The sequence below is a fragment of the Notamacropus eugenii genome, chromosome 5 (genome assembly GCF_028372415.1).
Source record: "Notamacropus eugenii isolate mMacEug1 chromosome 5, mMacEug1.pri_v2, whole genome shotgun sequence".
Classification (NCBI taxonomy): Eukaryota; Metazoa; Chordata; class Mammalia; order Diprotodontia; family Macropodidae; genus Notamacropus; species Notamacropus eugenii.
Window position 1 is genome coordinate 2129227 of NC_092876.1, and position 7824 is coordinate 2137050.

The following is a 7824-nucleotide window of genomic DNA, read 5'->3' on the forward strand; positions in this document are numbered from 1 at the left end:
CCCTGAGTTTTTGGAGCAGCTCATCTGAATCTCAGCCGCCAGTGCTGGCTTGGTGGAACTGGAGGCGAGGTGGTGGTGGAGAGGAAGCTCAGAAGTCAAGTAACTGGCTGGGAAAATGCCCAAAAAAGGGGAAAAAATAAGACCATAGAAGGTTAGTTGCTCTCTTGGGGAACAGGTGTCTTCCCCCATTATTTCAGATGAGGAAGAACAAGACATATTCCTCCTGTCAGAGGAAGTCAAGGCCTCTGCCTCCAGGGCCTCCAAAGGGAACTTAAAGGGAACTTGCCTGGGCTCAGGCAAAAGAAGACCTTAAAAAACAAGTTAGCAGTTAACTAAAGGAGAACCAAAAAATGCTGAGGAAAATACAGCTTTAAAAAGAGGCTAACTCAATTGGAAAAAGAGGTCAAAAAAGCCAACGAGGAAAAGGAGGTTTTAAAAAGCAATTAGCCAAATAGAGGAGAAGGTTCAAAAGCTCACTAAACAAAATAATTCGTTGAAAGAGAGAATTGAGTTCAGGGAAATGAATGACTATGAGTTAAACCAAGCAGTTAGTAAACAAAACCAAAAATTTGAAAAAATAGAAGATAATGTGAAACATCTCATTGGAAAAACAACCGACCTGGAAGATAGATCCAGGAGAAACAACTTAGAAATTATGGGACTATCTGAAAGCCATGATCAAAAAAAGAGCCTAGACATTATCTTCCATGAAATTATCAAGGAAAACTGCCCTGATGTTCTAGAATCAGAGGGAAAAATGAATATTGAAAGAATTCACCAATCACCTCCTGAAAGAGATCTGAACAGAGAAACTCTTAGGAATATTGTGGTCAAATTTCAGAGTTCCCAGATCAAGGAGAAAATACCGCAAGCAACTAGAAAGAAGCAATTTAAGTACTGTGGAAATAGAATCAGGATAACACAGGATCTGGCAGCTTCAACATTAAGGGACTGAAGTGCTTGGAATAGGACATTTCAGAGGTCAAAGGAACTGGGATTGAAACCAAGAATCACCTACCCAGCAAATCTGAGTATAATACTTCAAGGGAATAAATGGTCATTCAATGATATAGACAACTTTCAATCATTCATAATGGGGAAAAGACCAGATCTGTATAGAAAAATTTGACTTCCCAAGACAAGAATTAAGAGAATCATGAAAAGGTAAACAGGAAAAAAAATCATAAAAGACTCTCTAAAGCTGAACTGTTTACATTACTACATGAAAAGAAAATATTTTTAATTCTTGAAACTTTTTCTGAGTATTTTGGTAGATGGAGAGATGGTACATACACACACACACACACACACATATACATATATAGATAGAGAGTACAGGGTGTGTTATATCAGAAGAGATGATATCCACAGAAAATAAAATAAAATAAAAATTAAGGGATGGATGAGGAAAATACCAGAAAGGGAAAGGGAGAAATGGAACGGGGCAGGCTCTAACTCATAAAAGAGATAAGAAAAATCTTATTCAATGGAGGAGAAAAGGGAGAAAGGGAGAGGGAAAAAATGAAGCTACTCTCTCCACATTTGGCTGAAGGAGGGGATAATATGCTCACTAAATTTGATATGAATATTTATATCACAACACAGGAAATCAGAAGAGGAGGCAACAAGTGGGGAGAGGGGAATGTTAGAAGGGACGGCAAATGCGAGAAGGGAGTCACTAGAAATAAACACTTTTAAGAAGGGACAAGGTCAATTGTGGAGAAAAAAATAAGGGGGGATAGAGTAGGACAGAGGGAAATATAATTAATATTATACAACATGATTATTATGGAAGTCTTTTGCAAAAGAACGTATATTTAGTCTGTATTGAATTGCTTCCCTTCTCAGTGGGGCTGGGGAGGGAGTGAGGAGGGAGAGAAGTTGGAATTCAAATTATTAGCAACGAATGTTGAGAATGTTTACTGCATATAATCGGGAAATAAGAACTACAGGGAATGGGGTACAGAAATTATCTTGCTCTACAAGAAAAGAGAGAAGATGGGGATAGGAGAGGGGTGGGGTGTGATAGAAGGGAGGGTACATTGAGGGAAGGAGTAATCAGAATGCAAGGTATTAGGAAGTGGGGGGGAGGGGAGTGATGGGGAGAAAAATTGGACATGTTACAAAGTGAGGTAAAAGCAATTAGTATTAAAACAATTGACTGAATTAATTACTGAGAATAAATCAATGACATCTTTAGTTTGGGGAAAAGAATTTCAGTCTAAATTTCCTAGAGGAAGGTAACCTCGGGTAAAATTTGGCATTGTGGAAAAGGTAAGGTTTTAATGGTAAATTTGATTTTATGATTGCTATTTAATCAGGAACTAGAATATGTGTAGAAAGGCATGTAAGCCACTTAATACTTGCCTCAAAAGATGTTCCTTAGACGAAGTGAAATTATAATGGTATTTGAAACCTGATTATTGGAACTTGCCATTTTTAGATGCTATGGGACTATTAAGTGATTGTTTTTCTGAGTCTAACTCCAGGTGTGGGGAGCAAGAAAGGCGATCTGAGCCTTCAATCCATGATGCCAGTAAGATGGTGAGATGCTGGTATGAACTGCAAAAGGTGATCTCACGGGAAGGGTGGGAGATCGGCTGTTTAGCCAGGTAGGATTCTCCTGACTCAATTTCCCCACTGACACCTGGAAGACTTTAAACCTGACTGAATGCAAGTGGACAATCTAATCCTACCTGGAACTGACATGAAGTTCGGGAGATATTCTATCCCTGCAAAGTCCCTACTCTTGGTGGCAATTTCCTATATTCAAAAGGTTTGTAAGCTTAGTGCCAGATCTATTCAATTATAAATTATTGGTAGGGGAACATCCGAGGTTAAGTCTAAAATTAAGCTATTAGGCATAGGACTTTAGACCCACAACAATAAGTTAGGGTCCTTTAATTCTTAGTAAAACTATGGAGACAATTAGGTCAGGAGTTTGTGAATTTAGCAACATAAATATTATTTGTGTCTCAGTTAGTTAATGTTTTAAAAAAATTCTTTTGTGGTCCATAGTGTAAATGCTTTAAAAAGAAGTATCACCTGACCAAAAGTTTGAGTTGTTTTATCCGTTATAAACTGTGTCAAAAATGAAAAATAACATTTAAATAACAAACATATCAGCAACAAGTAGCATAGTATCCAAACTCTTAGAGAAGTTAAGCAAGCTATAGGAAGCAAAACTATACTAGTGGGGGATGTCAACCTCCTCCTCTCTGAACTTGTATATCGAAACTTAAAATAAACAAGAAAGAAGTTAAGGAGGTGAATAGATTTCTGGAAAAGGTAGACATGACAGACCTCTGGAGACAATTGAATAAGAATAGAAAGAAATGTATCTTTTTCTCAGCAGTACATGGCACAAACACAAAAATTCACAATGTACTAGGGCATAAAACCTCCCAATCCAGTGCAAAAAGGCAGAAATAGTCAATTTATCCTTTTAAGATCATGATGATATAAAATGACATGTAATAAAAGGACATGTAAAGACACACCCAAAATCAATTGGAAACTAAATTATCTACTCGTAAAGAAAGAGTGGGTCAAACAATAAAACATAGAAACAGTCTATAACTACATTCCAGGGAATGGCGATAATGGGAAAATGCAACAAAACTTATGGAATGCAGTGAAAGCCGTTCTTAGGGGAAGCTTTATATCTCTGAATGGTTACATGAATAAACTAGAGAAAGAGGAGATCAATGGATTGGGCATGCAACTGGAAAAGCTGGGGGAAAAAATTCAAAGCCCCGAATTAAATAGCAAATTAAAATACTGAAAACAAAAAAGAGATGAATAAAATTGTAATTAAGTAAAATGTGAACTACCAAATAAAACTAAGAACTGGTTTTATGGCAAAAACAATAAAATTGATAAGCTTTTGGTCAATTTGATTTAAAAAAAGAAACAAGAAAACCAAATCACCAGTATCAAACATGAAAAGAGTGAATTCACCTCCAATGAATAGGAAATTAAACCAATAATTACAAAATGTTTTGCCCAACTGTATGCCCATAAATTAGACAATCTTAGTGAAATGGGTGAATATTTACAAAAATATAAATTGCCCAGATTAACAGAAAAGGAAGTAAAATAATTGAATAAAACCATCTCAGAAAAAAGAAATTGAACAAGCCATCAATGAACTCCTTAGGTAAAAAACTCCAGGGCTAGATGGATTCTTCCAAAGATTTTAAAAGTAGTTAATTCCAATCCTATAAAAACTATTTGGGAAAATTGGTGAAAGAGTACTTCCAAATCTTTTTATGATACATGCGCAGTACTGATACCTAAACTGAGAAAAACCAAAACAGTGAAAGAAAATTATGGACCAATTTCCCTAATGAATATAGAAGCAAAACTTTTACGTAAGACATTAGCAAAAAGATTACAGCAACTGATCATGACAATAATACGCTTTGATCAGGTTGAATTTTTACCAGAAATGCAAGGCTGCTTCAATATAAGGAACACTATCAGCATAATTGATCACATGAAACAGTATGATTATCTCAATAGATGCAGAGAAAGCTTTTGGCGAAATACAACACACATTCCTACTGAAAACACTGGAGTACATAGGAATAAATGGAACCTTCCTTAAAATTATAAGGAGCATCTACCTAAAATCATCAGCAAGCATTATATGTAATGGGGATAAGCTACATGCATTTCCAGTAAAATTGGACGGGAAACAAGGATGTCCATTGTCACTACTGTTATTCAATATAGTACTAGAAATGTTAGCTTTAGCAATAAGAGAAGAAAAAGAAATTGAAGGAATTAGAATAAGCAAAGAAATTAAGTTATCACTCTTTGTACTCAACATGAAGATATACATAGAGAATCCTAGAGAATCAAGTAAAAAATACTTGAAACAAACACGCAAAATTGCAGGATATAAAATAAACCCATATAATTCATATGCATTTCTGCATATTACTAGGAAATCCCAACAGCAAGAGATAGCCAGAGAAATCCCATTTAAAGCCACTGTAGACACTATAAAATATCTGGGAGTCTACTTGCCAAAACAAACCCAAAGACTATAAACAAAATTACAAAACACTTTTCTTTTTTTTTCTTTTATTAATATTAATTTATCTGTTTTCGGTTTTCTACAGTCACTTCCACAATTTTTAGATTTTCTTCCCCTCCCTCACCCCTCAATTCCTCCTTCTTTCCCTAGTTGACATGTAATCTTATATGGGTCCTATTCATACCTTCATATTAAGCACATTGGTCATGTTGCGCAGAAGAATGACAATGAATGGGAGAAACCATAAGAATAATGAAACAAAATATAACACGAAAGAAAATATTCTGCTTCATTCTGTGATCCAGTTCGATAGTTCTTTCTCTGTATGTAGAAGGCATTTTGCCTCAAGAGTCCATTAGGAATGTCTTAGGTCCTTGTATTGCTGTGAAGGGCTAAGTCTACCAGAAAAATTCCTCACGTGCTGTGGTTGTCACTGTGAACAATGTTCTCCTGGTTCTGTTCATTTCATTTAGCATGTAAGTCCATCCAGGCCTTTCTGAAGTCTTCCTGTTCATCATTTCTTGTATCACAAGAATATTCCATCACATTCATATACCACAACTTGTTCAGCCGTCCTCCAATTGATGGACATCTCATAGATTTCCAGTACTTGGCCACTACAAAGAGAGTTGCTAAAAATATTTTTACATATGTGGAACCCTTTCCCATTTTTTTGATCTCTTTGGGATACAGTCCTAAAAGCAATATCAAAGGGTATGTATATACTTACAACCCTTGGGACATAGTTCCAAATTGTTCTACAGAATTGTTAGATCACCTCACAGCTCCACCAACAATGAATTAGTGTTCCAACTGTCCCAGATCTTCTCCAACATTTATCATCTTCCTGTTTTGTCATGTTAATCAATCTGATAGGTGTGATGTGGTACCTCAGAGTTGTTCTAATTTGCATCTCTCTAATCTCTCTATAGTAATTTAGAGCATTTTTATATGACTGCAGAAAACTTTAATTTCTTCTTCTGAAACCTGTTCATATCCTTTGACCATTTATCAATTGAGGAATGACTTGTATTCTTCTAAATTGGACTTACTTCTCTATATATTTTGGAAATGAGGCCTTTATCACACACACTAGTTGTATAAATTCTTCCCCAGTTTTCTGCTTCCCTCCTAATCTTCGTTGCATTGGGTTTGTTTGTGCAAAAACTTTTCAACTTAACATGATCAAAATTATTCATTTTGCCCTTCATAATGTTCTCTGTCTCTTGTTTGGTCATAAATTACTTCATTCTCCATAAGTATGACAAACACATTATTTCTTGCTCACCTAATTTGTTTGTAGTATCAATTTTTATACCTAGATCGTGTGTCCATTTGGACTTTATTCTTGTGGACGGTGTCAGGCATTGATCTATACGTAGGTTCCACCACACTGTTATTCAGTTCTCCCAGCAGTTTTTCTCAAACATTGAGTTCCTTCCTAGAAGCTGGGTTCCTTGGGTTTGCCAAGCAATAGATTACTATATTCTTTGACTACTGTACCTTGAACAACTAACCTATTCCACTGTCTACTCCCCTATTTCTTAGCCAATATCAAGTGACTTTCATGACTGCTGCTTTATGATACAATACTTTCCCTAGCATTCTGGACCATTTGTTCTTCCAGATGAATTTTTATATTGTTTTTTCTATCTCTAGAAAATAATTATCTACCTCTGGGTCTAGGACTGCTGAACAATTTTACTTGATGATTTTTTGGATGATATTGTCCAGACTCTTTTTTTCATCATGGCTTTCTGGTAGACCAATAATCCCTAGATTTTTCTCTCCTGGATCTATTTTACAGGTCAGTTCTTTTTCAATTTAGATACTTTGCACTTTCTTTTATGTTTTCATTCTTTAGATTCTGTTTGACTGATTCTTGATGTCTCACAAATGCATTAGATTCTACTTGCCCAATTCTAATTTTTATCAAATTGTTTTCTTCAGTTAACCTTTGCATCTCCTTTTCCATCTGTTCAATTGTTCCTTTTAAGGAGCTATTTTCTCCAGTTAGGTTTTGGGCTTCCTTTTCCATTTGTCTGATTGTCCTTTTAAATTCTTCTGCGATTTTTTTTTCATATTTTTAAAGTATTGGTCCGTTTTTCTTCTATTTTTCTAATTTGACTTTTAAAATCACTCCTGAGCTCTTCCAGGAAAACTGTTTGTGCTTTAAGCTAGCTCATTTTCCCTTCTGAAGTTTCAGAATGCCGTGTAGTCTCAATGGTCACCTTTTTGGTATTTGTGTTTTGGTACTTGTGCCCACAGAAAGATTCTATGGTCTTTTCTATTCTGCTTTGCTTCTTACCCATGATAATGACCTTTTTTCTGGCTTTTAAAGTATATCTCTGCATTTGGGGTACATAGGTCTCTGTTCTACAGTTCTTGTGCTTAAAACTTGAGGTTTTGTGTGTTGTGGCCTCTTGTTCTTTCAGCTAGGAGCTAAAATTCTGCAGTTTACCTGGTACTGAAGTAGCTGGTGTTGTAAAGCATAGGCCAGGTGAGGTCTTTTGGGGTATCCCTGCAGCTACCCTGGAGCTATCTCACTAAGTGTGGGAGAGGGGTGATCTGCCCGCAGGAGGGTCCTCTGCTGAGCTAGAGCATAGGCAAGCTCAGCAGTTGGTGACCCCCTTCTGTGCTAGTGTCTTCCCGATTCCCCTGGGGTTCTGAGGCACGTTTTTTCTTTTTGAATACTATTTTATTTTTCTTTTTTAGACAAATATAGAAACAAATGGATAATAAGAAAAAAGAAGAAACATTATAAAATTATTTATTAAATT